This window comes from Ananas comosus, linkage group 10 (assembly GCF_001540865.1).
Source record: "Ananas comosus cultivar F153 linkage group 10, ASM154086v1, whole genome shotgun sequence".
NCBI classification, from domain to species: Eukaryota; Viridiplantae; Streptophyta; class Magnoliopsida; order Poales; family Bromeliaceae; genus Ananas; species Ananas comosus.
In genome coordinates, this window is record NC_033630.1 from 4,852,300 (window position 1) to 4,868,968 (window position 16,669).

Genomic DNA, 16,669 nt, shown 5'->3' on the forward strand with positions numbered 1-16,669 from the left:
GGACTAACACGCAAAAACAGAATAAGTGATCGCAATCTTCCATGGAAAGTGCGCAGAAGACAGTGTCCGTCTACATACATCCCACGATTTAGTAATCTGTCAGTAGTGGAAAGTCTCTTGCGCAGTAGTAGCCAAATGAATATTTTGATTTTAAGTGGAATGTTGAGTCTCCATATGTGATCGTTCGTCGGGTCTCTCTGACCTGCATCGTCGAGTGATTTATAAAGGGATTTGACCGTAAACAAATGGTTGGAGGTCCACCCCCATTTTAGTTGATCCGGGCGATTGGTAGGGCTGCAATGACGTAGAAAGTCTTTAAGCAGGGAAAGTTGTCTATGGTTTTGGGGTGATTGGGGCGCCGCGTAACCTCTGCAGATATATCGCCATCTCCATCCGTTGGAATTCCAGCATTGTGATAGTATGACCTCCTTATTCCGAATATTGTCAAAGATGTTTGGAAATAAGGTGTGGAGGGGTGTTTCACCAATCCAGATACCATGCCACAGTCTGATGTTGTTACTGTCCCCCAATTGGTATGATGCTCCGCATTTAAACACCTCACGGCATTTAATCACACCTTTCCACCACTGTAAGGTATAAAACCTCTTCCCTCGTGCAGCGGCCTTCGTCTTTTATAATAGAGGGTGCTAATCAATTTGCACCAACGCAGGTGTGGCTCATTGAAGAAGCGCCACCACCATTTGGTTAAGAGAGCCAGATTCATGTTGTCCAGGTCTTTAATCCCCAACCCGTCTTCTTCCTTACTTTTGCAGACTGTTTTCCAACTCACTAGACAAGTGCCACCGGAAACTTTGGAACACCCTTTCCAAAAGAATGCTTTTCTTAGGGCTTCCAGGCGGTGCAGTACCCATTGAGGTGCTTTAAACATAGAAAGATAGAAAAGTGGCATATTGGTGAGAACCGAGTTAACAAGAGTCAGCTTTCCCCCTAGGGAGAGTAACTTAGCTTTCCATTCTTCAATTCTCGCTTCAATGCGCGCGGTTGATAAGCACATTCCAGTCCTCCTTGCGAAGATATTTATTATATAAAGGAAGGCCCAGATATCGAAACAGTAGATTTCCAACTTTACATCCTATAATGTTGGCCAGCCTGTCTTCTTTATGGGTGTTGGGACCGAAGTAGTAAAGTTTCGATTTGTTCTTGTTGAACCTGAAGCCGGAGGCCCATACGAAGGTTTTCCAGAGAAACTGTAGGTTCTGCATAATGAATTTTTTTGGCTCACAGAAAAATAGAGTGTCGTCGGCGTATTGGGTGAGCACCGTCTGGCAATCTGCAGACAGGCCAATTTCGTGTATCAAGTTGTTACTCCTAGCTATTTCGGTCATCCTAGCCAAGCAATCGGACACCAAGATGAACAGGTAGGGGGAGAGAGGGTTCCCTTGTCTAAGACTCTTTCTAGCTTTTAGCCACTTTCTTGTAGTGTCGTTCATTAGAATGGCTATTTTGGCATTGCAGATATATTGTTAAATCCAGGACCACCATTTAGCACTAAATCCAAGCCACCGAAGTATACTTTGTAGAAAAGTCCATCAGCCTTAATGCTTACGCATTCCTTGCCAGACTTTGAGCACCAGTTGATAAGTTCCGAAGCGGTGACAAATGAGTCAGTCAGCAGCCGATCTTTGAGGAAAGCTGATTGCGATAGAGAAATAATGGACGGCAGAATGGGTGTGAGTCTATTGTCGAGGACTTTGGAGATGATCTTTTGCATTCCATTGATTAGGCTTATCGGTCGGAAGTCGATAGCCTTACGTGCACCTTCTTTTTTAGGGATGAGACACATGTAAGAATAATCAAGTGGACCGGTAGATAGTCTGTTGTCATGGAGTTCAGTGAAAATGTTAAGTATATCTCCCTTGAAGGACTCCTAGAAGGTTTGAAAGAAGAGGGGTGGGAATCTGTCTAGTCCGGGGGCTTTATCGCTGCCTCCTCCAGAGTAACTCAGTTGTTAGATCATCCGGATTCGACAGTCTGGCAGAGTGGTAGAGCTTGCTCCAATCGCCAACATACTGAAGTCGCTCTTCCGCCTACCCACATAAGCGTTTAAAAGAGTGAAAGAAATAGGATCTTTTTTGTTCTTTATTGGTGATTTCCGACCTGGTGTCGTTTTCTATGACTTCGATCGAGTTAAAGCGTTTACGTCCATTAGCCACTGCATGAAAAAATTTAGTATTACCATCGCCTTCCTTGAGCCATTGCTGTTTGGCCCTAGTTTTCCAAAGTATTTCTTCTTTCTCTAGGATGGACTGAAGTTGTACTTTAAGGTTTGCTCGTTTATCTATGGTTTATTGTGGCAAATTTAGCTGCTCCTCCATCAGGTCTATTGATTGGATATCCTCCTGCAGGCGCCTTTTAGAGTAAGCAATACTGTGAAAATTCGTCTTGCACCATTCCTTAATTTTTGCTCTGCAGTGCCTGAGCTTAGCAGTTATGATGAGAATGGTCGAGTTCTTGGAGCCTACTTCGTTCCACCAGATTGGAACTTTTGTGATAAAGTTCTCCTTTGTTAGCCAGACCCGCTCGAATCTGAACCTCCGCGGCTTGGGGGGATGCCCCGTAGTGAGAAGGATCGGGGTATTGTCGGAGGTGGTTCGAGGGAGTGTCTTGACTTTACAGTATGGGAAAGAAAGATCCCATTCCGTTGAGATAAGGAATCTGTCGAGTTTGGCTAGGGTGGGTCTTTGTTGCATATTCGACCAAGTATAACACTGGCTGGATAGGGGAAGATCAATAGCTGCTAGGCTTTTGATGATATCCGACAACATGGCCATGGCTTTGGTCCTCCAAGAGTTTCCATTTCTTTCAGCCTGGTTTCTGGTGAAGTTAAAATCTCCGCAAATGACCCAGTTGTTAGGGCCTTCGGAGAGAGAGAAGTTCGGAGCATAAGTCTTCTTTTCCACCCCAGGCTGGGGGCCCGTAGACGCTCGTAAGGTAAAAGGATTTTCCACTAGCCAGGTGAGTCATATTAAGGGTGAGCGAGTGCTCCTGCACAATGACCTCGCTAGAAGAGAAAAGTTTGGAGCTCCAACACATGATTAGCCCGCTAGAGGCCCCAGCTGCTGGGTTAAAATGGCACAATATCGAAGATAGATCTACAGCAAGAGCGGAGAAAGGAGTAGGGCATAGAATCTACTTTAGTTTCTTGAAAACAGACAATCGAGTAGAAGAGATGGGACACACAGACTTGATACATCGATGCTTAGCTGGGTCATTTAGACCTCGTACATTCCAACTTAGGATGCTAAACATAAGGACAAAGAGACAGGACACTCGAGGGACTTTGCAGGCACAGAAGACACTTCTACACTTAGGTTTCAGCACTTAGGAACTTTTGGAGCTCCCTGACTTCAGCATCGAATAGTTTCACCCTGCAGAGTTGCTCTTCGCCTTCACTTTTTTCGTGGTCTACTTTCGCGTCGAGGTCCCAGTAGTGGTCGCCTCACCCTCAATCAGAAGCGCTTTCTTGCGCATTGCCCTGCAAAGCGTTGAGACCTGCGTCTTGTGTAGCCTATTGTTGGACCTTGGCGGGCTAGCCTGGACGTCAACGGGGGAGGACATTCCACCAGTTGCAGTGGGCGATTCGCGTTGATCGACTCCAAGTAAATTCGTATAAGCAGGCGTCGGTCTGAATAAGTCTCGTCCATATAAATTGGCGACATCTACTATCGAAACACTCAGAATTTGAGAGATAAAACGCGCGTCACTGTGAGATGGGCTACCCGTGGCAGAGCCAACAACATCCGAGAGCGGGCCTTCAGATGACCCAAGTTGGAGGCCACAAGAAGGGTCGAGCCGCTAGGCAGACCAAGGTGGGAGAAAACTAGCCCGAAGCCCAGGGAGCTAGACCCGAAAGTAGGGTAATAGATGGTTAACCAGTCTTGTGAACTCAATCCACCTGGGATGGGTGCGGATTAGAGGACAGCTGTCCACCACAGAGGTAGGTTGCGGGCGGGAACCAAGGTTGATGGGCAGAATCCCCAGAAGTTAAACCAAAGATCCTTCGTATAGTTGAAAAAGCCCCAAAAACCGTTTGAGTCAACCATAGCTAGGTGTTTACCCCTAGGGTGACCCTGGAAACTTCCACTTTCATGAAGAAAAGAATTAATGGCGAAGGGCGAGCCAAGGTCCATCTGGGAGGGCGCAAGAAGGTTGAGGCCGCCTGGTGGGCATGTACTTCACACGTCTTCTTTGTCAGATGGCACGAAAATGGAAAGTCCAACCGGCGGGAGATTTGAAAGTAGGGGTTTTTTCGGCGGGACGGCCGCGCTGCAGTCGGCTGAAGGAGGGTTAGAAGGCCGTGCCTGCCACATGTCCGACCGCCAAGATTGAGTGGTCAGGCGGCACTAGTCCCCTGTTCGGCGACGGTCAGGGGACGCCGAAGGAGGCGTAGGAGGCGGGGACTTCGAAGGAGGCGTGGGGGGCGGAGGACAGGTGTCATCGCGAGCCGAGGTCGGCGGGGTCCACCGTAGGTTGGCGGGCAGCAGTCGCCTGTCCGACCTTAGCAGGTGCGCGCTAGAGATAACCGGGAGCGCCTGCCTCTGCGACGGAGACAGGACGGGAGAGTCAAGACTGGTCGGGGCATCCTTGGGGACGATGGCCTTTCTTCTGTCCCAAATTTCAGATGAATTTCAAGAGCCGTCGGAGTTGGAAGAGTCGCCTGCTGTGGAGTGACGTCCTCTAGAAAAATCATCTGAACGACTTTCAACTCCAGAGAGTCTCGCGAGAGGGTCGTGTTGGCCCGTTCGCTCCTCTGGGGAGGGATTGTCATGGCCAGCGTTCTCGTCGTGGGCCTATCTTTCCAACTGAATGAGCACCGAAGTCGACAGGTCTCCGAAAGAGATTTCTATGTTCTCCGGAATATCATGAAGATGATTGACAGCAACAAGGCAGCGGTATGTCACGGCACAAAGATTTTCTCCGCGATTTCGCTTTGCAATCACCCGATCTCCAAAGCGGACATCTGACGGAGGTTTTGGCTTGGAACCTTCTGGAAGCTTCTACGTGGATCTCGAGGCTGATTGGCGCGGATGCCGAGGAGTCAAGAGTCCCTTGGGGTTTCTAGGTAGCCATTAATGTACTTAGAGTTTCTAAGCATATTTCCTATGACTCTTGGGAGACCGTAGCGTACTTATTGGCCTCCCCTTTTGGCTTGTAGTTTCATGCCACTTGGCACCTTTTCATTTGCACTATGGGCGGCGAGTGGCCTATAAATAGTGTGGCCTCCATCCCTCTCATTTCAGAATCTACTATTGTATTCTCCAAGTTGAAGTAATAGAAGAGCTTTCTTCTTATCTCTCTCTTGTACTTAGTCTAGGGCGAGTGAGGTCCTAACTTAGCAAGTAGAGAGGCAGGCTTGCTCACTTCGCGAAGGAAGGCGAGCGCCGCACGGGCTTTTGCGAGCAAATTCGTTAAGTCCGTGACAGGTAGCCGGTAAGGTCAACCATGTGAGTGCTGAAGTTGTCGGCCCTAATGAAATGACTGAAGCCGCCGACGAGAGCCGCTATAGTTCTGTATTTCCAGCACTCGTAAGGCAGGCTTACCAGTCGTATCTAGGCTTTGTAAGTCAACGAAGGCTGCCGAGCACCTCTGTAGGGGTCCCAAGGATAGCAGCATAATTTAAGGTCTCCCAAGCTAAGGATCTCCCTGCATAGGAGCTGCTCGCAAGGTACCCATTCTGGCAGGAAGATGACGAAGTCTCGTTCGCTGTAGTGGGCGACATGGAAATCCGATGGGTATCCCCCAAAACGATTGGCGAGGCCGAAGGCTATGGTGTCCTGGGGGAAATGGCCCAGGTTAGCTGGGGAAGCCACGTCGATTACGACAGCATTGTGTGGGCGGTTTTGGCGAGCGAAAAAATCTTCGGAGAGGGGGACAAATGCGCTGAGGTAGGTTGGGCGAGCACGCATTGCTCGGTAAACATTCATCGGCAACTGATTCATGCAGTAACGAGCAAAGTGTCCTAATTTGAAGCACCTTCTGCACCGAATGGAATTGCGGCAAGTAAAGACTCTATGGTCTCGACCCAAGCACCGAAGGCATTTGTCGGCAAAGGATGGCCTGCCGAAACTGGGGAGGGATCTCAGAAGGGAGCGGGGATGGGAAATAGCGGGAGGAGCGGGGGAGAGAAGCGCATCCCTGTACATCTTCTTATAAGTAGGAGGGGCAGTGGTGCGCTTTCTCACAAGATGACCAACGGTCCGTGGCTCGTCCTCGGACCTAGGCTTGACAGAGGCTTGAGCATTAGATGAAGTAATTGAGCTGAGTTAATGCAAGTGAAGCCAAGTCCGCCCAGAGGACCTTCTTGGAAGAGGAGCATCCTTCATCTTCGGGTTGTCGAAGGTAGGTATCCACAGTAACTCCAAGGGGCCTCTTGAGGAGTTGGAACCTCTGCTCCAGCACAGAGTTCAGGCCGCCAGTAATATGGTCACAAGACCTGCCGGTCCTTGCCCCGGGTGCACTGGGAGAGGTCGCTGTTGACGTCGAGTGCTTCAAAATCGAGGCTACCACCTTCTCCTTACCAGTCCACTTTTCCTCTCGTATCATAGGCGCCTTCTCATTGCAGGTCTTCTCCTCTCTCCAACCATGGCGCGAGAGCCTTCTCTCTCTCTCGCATAGTGTCATTAGTAGAACCTCGCGAGAGTCTTCTCAATAATTCGTAATGTTAGTTATGATCTTGACATATCAGGAAACTACTTAAAGCAGGGAATTTACCACTACTGTGATTTCTATATTTGCAGCTTCTCTAGCATTGGCAAGAAGAAACTCAACTGATGCAAACAAACTTATGAACATTGTGTTAGCTTTGTTAAGATTATTATTATTATTTTTGGGAAAACAGTAGGGAGAACCATCTGCTTCTTTCATTAAAAAATAAACTTAGCTACATAAATGAAATAACGTGGCCTGATCCCAAAGAAGAGAAAATAGAGTAAGGATGAGAGAGAGAGGGGAGCAAAAGAGGGGAGAGAGCAAAAAAATTTACATGAATGGCGGCAGAGAAGAGCAACTAGTGACATAACTCAAAACAATTCTTTATGAAATTCAAAATACTCAAAAAAAAGGACTTGAACTGGATTCGTACAACTATCCTAAAAAATAAAAAATAAAGTTGTTCCTTTCTAGCCAGATTGCCCATCATGTGGCCGAGTCTAGTGAGCTTGTTTAGCCTTCTACTAGCGTCCCGTTGTGCCGATAGCTAGCTTCTCCTAGAGGGGCAAATGTGAACGTCACTGGACTTTTGAAAGAATAAATTTAATAATTTGAACTTTGGAGGGATATATTTATTATTTAATATATTTACAGGGAGCTGTACGAATGAAATTATCCTTATTTTAAATCCCCCTTCTTAATTAGAGTGCCATTTAGATCATTAGTGGTCGATTAGCTACAGCATAAAATCGATTTTCTTATTAATATTTCCGTCTCTATCTCCCGTTTACAATCAAGGTCTTTCGAGTAAAAGTATCTTCTCCGGAATACTTTGCCTTTGTTGTTGATTTTTCTTGTGAGTTTTATTGCACAATATGAGTTATATAGATTGCATTTTCTTTATTGTTGAATTTTCGTGAGTTTTATTGCACGATTTTAATTTTGATTTAACTAGCTAATTGTTGGTACACTATTTTTAGATCTCTCTCTCTTAAGTGCACTTTGAACCTGCTTTTGGGTTTAAAGTTTAGATCTGGGCCAAATTATTTCCTTTTGTGGGCTATTTCCTGCAACTTCAGATGAAGTAATCGTTCTTAGGGCTCCAAGTCCGAGCACGCTTTTTAGCACATTTTTTTTCTTTTTTCCTAACTTGTTGTTGGCTTAAATGGATCAACATCTTACTTTGTGGTTGGAAGGTAGGTTGAGTCGAGACATGTCTGAAATGGTAGGAAGCCAGGTTGGGCGCTTTTCCGATATAAAATTTAAACAAATTGTTTACTATAATAAATTTATAATTACACTAATTGCATAAATCTACCAATTAAATTCGTAAAGACAAAAGATGCATTCTAATTTTGAAGTTAAAGAGTTACTAACTTGCTTAAATCTAATAGAGTAAAAGGTTAAATAGCAAAATTAAAGTTTTTAAAGATTAAATAGTCAGATAAAAAATAGATGATAGTCGAGATAAGTTTCATATATTTTTGCAAAAAAACTTTACCATTATAGAGGTCATTTTCTGTCCATTTCTCTTCGTTTCTCTTCCTTTCTTTCCTCTAGTTTCATTTCAAACCAGATAAAATTAAGTGTTCTACTTTTTTTTTCTTTTCTCTCCTTCTCTCTCAATCAAAAGGAGTGTAGAAGTATTGACCGTCCCTAGCGCAAGCAGCAAAAGGTTTGGTATTAATACCCGAGGTCCCAAGTTCGAATCCTAATTGATTCACATTTCCAGCTAAGTTTATTTCTAAATAAAATAAACAAAACGGATAGTATGCTATCTATTTCTCTCTCTCGAAAAAAAAAAAAAAGTGTAGAAGTATATGGAATTTCTACTCAGTTTAAAGAAAACCCTACACACCTACTGGTCTAGTGGAAAGCTGTAGACCAAATCAAAGATTACACGGCAATCTCACACACAAATTACCAAGACTTAAAAATTGAAAAATGAAAAAGAAATATACTGAGACAAAGTGGCGAATAAAATTGTAGAAGAGCTATGCTATCTGGAAAATTTTATTATAGAGTATAAATTTCATATCTGGAAAATTTTATTATAGAGTATAAATTTCATACATTAGCCTTTCAAAGGCACATATTTATTTACTAGTTTTATTAATTTTTTAATAGTAAAAATCTAAAAAAGTTTTTAAATTTTTGGAAAGTCGGATATAAAATTTGCATCTTATAATAGAGTGTACATGCAACATTTTTTATTGTAGAATAGGTAAGCGGAGAATAAGGTTTATTGGAGGGTAGAGATTTAGTCCTCAAAGGGAAAGAGAGACGTTGACCTAGAATATAAGGGCAATCTGGTTTATCTATTGTAGATATTATTGTTTATCTTATGAGAATGTGATATCGATTACTATTCTATTCTCGATTGGAAATGATCAAATTCATTTATGATTCAATCCTGTCTGAAATTCTGAATTGGCCCATGCCAAAGTTAAACCTTCCGTAATGGAAAATTTTTTTCAATAAAAATATAAAGAATTTATATCAACTATCTCATATTTTGATATGACTATTTAATCTTTAAAAATTTTGATTTTGCTAGCTAACCTTTTACTTTATTAGATTTAAGCAAGCCTACAACTCTTTAACATCAAAATTAGATAAGTCCCAAAATGAATGAATTCTAGTATCTCACACTCGTACATACTTCGTACTTATATATATTTGCTAATTCCATATATATTCTCTCATCTCATTCTATTCTTCATATGGAAAATGGTTTGTGTGATCAATAACGAGAAAAACCAAAAGTGGGAAATGCTATATTAAGTCACCATCCATCTAACATAGCACTACTACTCCACATCTAGTTTATACTCCAAATCACTAGATCACAACAGATCGATCATATATAGCATCTCTTTTCCCTATCATCGAGCAAACTAGATCTCTCATTAATGCATTTGTAATCATGATTATATTGACAACACACATCAAAATAATCATCCGGAATATGAGTCACAAATCGTAGGTGCGCTGTCAAATTGTCAAATTATTTTTTCTCAAATGCCTTATGCCAATTCATTTCAACTTGATTGCTTTCCTATACATATTCCATGGGACCTAATGAATCATGACCTATGGATATTATGCTAAAGTAGCATTATCAAGTATCTATTTCATGACATGGTTCTAAGTCTCAAAAAATCCCAAAGGGTACACAAGGCTCACACAACGATGAAATATGGATTAATTTTGCCACTTCCTTTTATAGTGACCGATTTTACTTATACAGTACAAATAAATGCTATGGTAGAGCCATCTCTAAGAACATGTAACACACAAAATATCATACGAATGCCAGTTCTATTACTACTCAAGACAACAAATCTTAATATAGTCATCCATATGGTGCACTCTTCATATTCGGCTTTATACATGCCAAGTAGAGTCATGAATCATTTATATTGTTGAATTCAAAAAGTTCTAAAGAGGAAATTTATTATCCTTATGATTTGTAAGAAATTAGATACTAATCAAATAATTAATACCATTTTTTACTTTTTCCTTTCTTTTTTTTACTTTCCTTTCTTTCTTTCTTTTTTTTTTTTTTTTTTTTTTTTGAAAGGAAAGAGGTGGTGGGCTCACCTCCTCTGTACGGATCAGAGGAGGTGAGTCCACCCTCTATCCTTTTTTTTCTTTTTTTTCTTTTCTTTTTTTTTCTTTTTTTTTTGGAAACAACAATGATTTTTTTTTTATTCTTTTTTGTACACTACAACAAAAAGGATATATAGCGACACTTTTAAATATCAGTACAGGTCAAAAAAAGTGCTGCTGGCTAAATTATCGACACTTTTAAAAAATATTACTATATATGGGGTCGCTAGGTATATAGTGAAAGTTAAAGAGTGTCGGTATAACCTAAAAAAAGTGCTACTAATTTATCAACACTTATTTAAGTATTTAGCAACCGCCGGAATTCTATCTTGTTGGCTGCGGTGGCGGAAGAGGAGGAAAGGGAAGTGCTTTTCGTCTAGGATTTCAGTGGATTGAGTGAGGGGAGAAGGAGAGATGGCAATTTATTTTTTCTTTTTTTTTTTCTGTTTGTAATCGGGCCGAATGGACTGGGTGGGGTGGGTTGAGTAGAGTAACATTTTATTCGACATTAGTAGATATTTTTAAAAACTTTGGTATAAATGGGACACTTACACAAAAGTGTTCGAAACATGTGTTCCTATAATCTAATTCTATTGTAGTGGTTCTTATTTTTGAATTTTCTTTCTTTGTTTGGAACGCAATTCTATTTATTTATTTATTTTACCTAAACAATGACACAAGCCTTCTTTATTCTTTCTTCTTTCTTCTTTCTCTCTTTTTCTTTGTTTTTTCCTTTTTTTTTTTTTTTTTTTTTTTTTCTTTTTTTTTGGCTCATAAGGGCCTGGCAAGAGGTTGTTGAGGAAGTTGCGAGTTTCGTGTATGACTGTCACCTTCCAACTTAATTTCGTATGTTTTGTTGGGACTCACAAATATTGACAACATCAAAATTAGAATATATATATATATATATATATATATATATATATAGAGAGAGAGAGAGAGAGAGAGAGAGAGAGTTGGTGCTATCACTACCTTCCTAGCCGCTTATTCGTTAATATAATGTCGAAACTTACAATCATCAAAAACTTAGTATTTTTAAAAACACATAATCTCAATTATATATATAGAGTAGGTTTACTATACTATTATGAGTATATAGTCCTTCGTACTCATAATTTGTTTTTAATGATGGAGCTTGTAAATCGACGATTCACTCCACTAAATATAATCTAGAGTACTTGAAACTTCCAAAAAATAAATTTCGTAAATTTTTGAAATCATAATAAAGTCTATTAAGCGGGTATAAAGTGAATGGTCAAAATTGAACGACATCCTAAAAATGAATGATCGGATTTTTCAATTTAAAATTGGAGTTATTGATTTTTTTCTAGCTAGTGAATAGAATTTTTCATCAAAAATTCAACCTATTCTAATTCTTTTACACCATTAAACTAGCAAATATCCCGTATCGGCCGCTAAAAATTATCAATTTTGTGAAGTTTTGATCGTAAAGTAAATGATGTCGAAAAATTATAAAATTTAATTTTTAGAAGTTTTAAATATTCTAGATAATGTTTAATGATATGGATCATTGATTTCGCAGCTCTATCAACGAAAACAACTTATGAGTACGAGAACGATCGTATTCATAAGAGTACCGTAGCCGGACTCTCTCTCTCTCTCTCTCTCTATACGTATATAAAGAGAGAGAGAGTGAGTTGAGCTAGAATACATCTAAAAGCACCAATTCATTGGTGCTTTTAGATTTTTAGCCTTTAGATCCATCATTTGACTACTATTAGCTTTTGGATCAAATGAACTATATATTTTACCTACCGCGACTCAACCCAAATGGGTTACTATCATCCTACCCCTACAATACCTCCATCTAAGGACTACAAATTTAAAAGTGTCAATCTCTTTGTGCTTTTAGAAGTATTCTAGTTCAACTCTTTCTCTTTATATATATATATATATATATATAGAATTGAGGTCATATGCTTTTAAAAGTATCAAAACATTGGGACTTGTAGATTTTTAGCCATTGGATTAAAAAATATGCAGTTAGAATGATGTGGGCCCTCTAGGGTTGAATGGGTGGTTGGTTAAATAGTATAATCTAATGGTTGAAAATGATCCGTGGAATAAATCTAACGGTAAAAAACTTACAAGCACCAAGTGCTTGATTCTTTTACAATCATCATAGCTGGACTCATATATATATATATATATATATATATATATATATGGTTTATCTTGATGCTATTTAAATATAGTATAAAATAAAGTATATTATTACTATACTATACTCAATATATATATCATGAAGTGTTTGAGTGCTCCAAATAGACATGGAAAAAATAAATGATCGGTAGACTACGAGACAAAAATGTAGGTAAACAAAAAATCCTGTCTAGCCTAATGATGCAAACAGAGCGTATTATATCTGGGGATGGGATGGGTGCCTAATGCTTGCTCCATTTCTTATGGGATTGAGGAGGATTTGGAGCAGATTAACTTTTATCCCAATTTTGACCCTCACTTATCACTCTATTCATGGTGGATCAGAATATAAGAGGACTTTTGGCAGATCATCGCAAATTAAAGGAAGAAAAAGATCTCTCGTCCCTGCTCCACTTCTTAGCAGATCGGGGTAGATTCAAAGCGGGTTACATCTTTTATATTTTTAATTCCTATTTACTTTCCTATTTGGAATGGATTAGGGCAGAAACTCCAGCAACCCGAATCCATGTACATCTCTGGTAAAAAATTATGACATGTTTGTTCATCAAAAGTGGAGGGGATAAAGTTGTTTTAGGCTATAAATGATTTGCTCTAAATTAGATCAACGCTATTTTTTTTTTAAAAGAAAATTTGTAATTGATTTTACTTGGATTTTTCCAAAGTTACTTATGGAAGAGAAAATAATAAAAAATTAATGAAAAAAATTAAATATTGTAATTTTTATCATTCTCTTTATACACTATATAAAGATGGTTAATAAAATTAAAAAAAAATTAGGACACATAATTTTGAAGTCATTGACTTTCTACCCAACAAAATAGCGAAAAAATAACTTTATTTCAACAAAAAATTATTTTCAATCTAAAATTTATTAGGGGATATTTCATAACAACACGTCACTCCAAACTTCGAATGTTCCGTAACTGCAAAAAAAACGACGCATTAATTTAGACCCCTCAACGACCCCCCAACGATCCCCGAGTTACGTGCACGTGTGCTTTTGAGTGTAGTGTTGTACATGCTTATATGTTGAGTACACAATATTTTATGTTTAGCCTTTTTTTGAGATTGCGGAAAAATTGCGTTACGTGTGTTGCGTTACATGCGGTGAGAAATGACGATGAAAAAAATATACTATTTGTTTCCGTACGTAATATTACATTCCGTATATTGCGGCTAGTAGATTACGATATATTAATATTGCGTTCCGCATATTGCGGTTTAGTATGTTACTATATATTTCTGCGGTCCCATAGGAGAACACAGAAGTATATCTCTTATATGCTTTTTCTCAACTCCATTCTATCTAGTAGCGTTAGATCTATCTCAATACCAAACTAAGCCTTAGTATTTTGCTTTAAAATTAGAGTAGCCATAGGAGAACACAAAAACATATCTCTATATGCTTTTACTCAACTCCATTCTATCTAGTAGCGTTAGATTCACCTCAATACCAAACTAAGCCTTAGTATTTTGCTTTAAAACTAGAGTAGGGCTACAATATTTTTAGCGTATAGATTTTTTTTATATTTATAAATAATTTTTTATGATAAAGTTTTCAAATTAACTATCCTTATTGTCAAATTAATAAACCTATAAAAATTGATGAAAAAAATATAATTTCCATGAGAAAAAATATAGTACTAGATAAGAAAATGAAAATAAATCTAACATACAGTGCATCTGTTGATAAAATATGGTTATATGATTGTATACTAGCCTCGCTCTATATACCATTTTTTCAATTATGTAACTTTCGAATCGACGATATCGGCTCCATTAGTCTTGATGTACACTATTGAAAATACTTGGAAACTAAATTTTATAATTTTTCAACATCATTTACCTATCAAACATGCAGTCTAAAAATGAACGGCTGTAAATAAAATCTTCATAAAAAAATAATAAAAGATTTGAATTTAAAATTAGATGTACCGATCTTATTCAAAATAGTGAAAATAATTTTCTATGAAAATTTTATTAGATTAGATTGTTTTATATCGTTAAATTCAAATCTTTTATTATTTTTTTATGAAGATTTTATTTACAGCCGTTCATTTTTAGACTGCATGTTTGATAGGTAAATGATGTTGAAAAATTATAAAATTTAGTTTCCAAGTATTTTCAATAGTGTACATCAAGACTAATGGAGCCGATATCGTCGATTCGAAAGTTACATAATTGAAAAAATGGTATATAGAGCGAGGCTAGTATACAATCATATAACCATATTTTATCAACAGATGCACTGTATGTTAGATTTATTTTCATTTTCTTATCTAGTACTATATTTTTTCTCATGGAAATTATATTTTTTTCATCAATTTTTATAGGTTTATTAATTTGACAATAAGGATAGTTAATTTGAAAACTTTATCATAAAAAATTATTTATAAATATAAAAAAAATCTATACGCTAAAAATATTGTAGCCCTACTCTAGTTTNTATATAATATAACAAATAAAAATATATCGAAAGTAGAGTATAATAGAGTGTAATTAAGTCAAAGTATTGCTAGCATAAAGTGAACACAGAGGTTATCTTTCTTACAATATTTTTGGGTCCGGCTCCAACTGTTTATTTATTGTGTTGTAATATTTTACTATTAAAATAAAAATAAAATTTTCTTGGCCAATTTGTATAAAGAATTCACTAGTTTTGCACTTTTGCAAAAGTATGCCACATTTTTTTAATTTTACAGATTCGGACTAGATTTTTAGCAAACTGACCAAAATACCCTTATTACTTATCCTCTCTCCTCTTTTGTTTACTCTTGTTTTTTTTTTCTCTCTCCGAAGAAGGCAGCGGAGGCTAAGGCGCGCGGAGGCGGAAACAACCCGCCTCGCCTCTGCCCTGCAAGCCCTCGATCGCCCTCGCCCGTGCACCCCCGCCCTCCTCGCCTTCAACCCTACTGAGGCCGCGCCGCGACTCTCCTTCTCCACTATGGCACGGCGACGTCGAGGCGCAGGCTCTGCTCCTCCACCACGCGTCGAAACGCCGAGACGTCGTCGGAGGCAGCGAGATTGCCTCAGACGACGTCGCGGTGGTTGCGATAGAGAGTAGGGAAAAAGTGGTGATAAAAAAAAAATTATAGAGAAAAGAATAAGAATAATAAAAAGTAAAAATAAAAAATAGTTTTTTTCCTACAGAAAAGATCAAAAAATATAGAAGAAATAAGAAAATAATGAAATTGCACTATTAAAATAAGATTACACTTTTTTAAAAAAAATTTGCACTGCTTTGATAAAAAATTACACTATTTTATATAAAAATTACACTCTTTTGAAATAAATTTTACACCCTTTAGACCAAATTTGTACTATTTAGAAAAATTTTGCATCATTTTGTTTCCCTTTCTTTTTCTCTTCTTCTTCTTCTTTTTCTTCCTTTTCTCTTTCTCTTTCTCTTCTTCTTCTTCTTCTTCCACCACCCTCTCCTGGGGCAGCGAGTTCGACATCAGCGGACCTCATCCTCGGGCAGCGGGTTCGACGTCATCAAGTGTGCCGCCTCCGTCATGGCGTATGCCTCCAGCACCGGTGCGTCCAGTGCCGCCTCTAGGAGCGCCAACACTGCTGGGGCCAGCAACGCACTGCAGTTTCACACGAACCGGAGCTGCAGGTAAGCCCTCTCTGGCTCTGGCTGCGCCGCATGCCGATCCAACAGGAACTGGTAGACCGTCAGCACCACAGTGTACCACGTGGCGCCTGCCGCGAGCATCTCGCCCTAGAATGCCGACGCCGAGAAGCGCCCCTCGGCTGGGAGCGCCGCGGCGCCGCCCGCGGCGAGCAAGCTAAGCAGTGCCGCGGCGAGCAAGCTAAGCAGTGCCACGACGAGCCCATGGACGTGGAAGAGCAGGAGCACCACCACGGTCGCGTCCGACTCGCTATGCCGATACACGGACCGGATGTTGTTGATCGACGCGGCCAGGTTGAGCTGGGTGAGCGGGACCCCCTTGGGGACCGGCCTGCATGCCGCCAGCCCCTCCTCCGCCGCCGCCATCGTCGCCTCCCCCGCGCCCTCCTTCCCCTCCGCCGCCGCTGCGAGGTTGGCCTCCTTGACCACGGTGACGATCCGCGACTCCAGGCACCGAATTGCTGCAAGAAACTTGGAGGAGGAAGAAGAAAAATAGAAAGAGAAATATTGTAAACTGAAAGAAGTAGAGGAAGAGAAAGAGAAATAGTGTAAATTTCACCTAAATAGTGC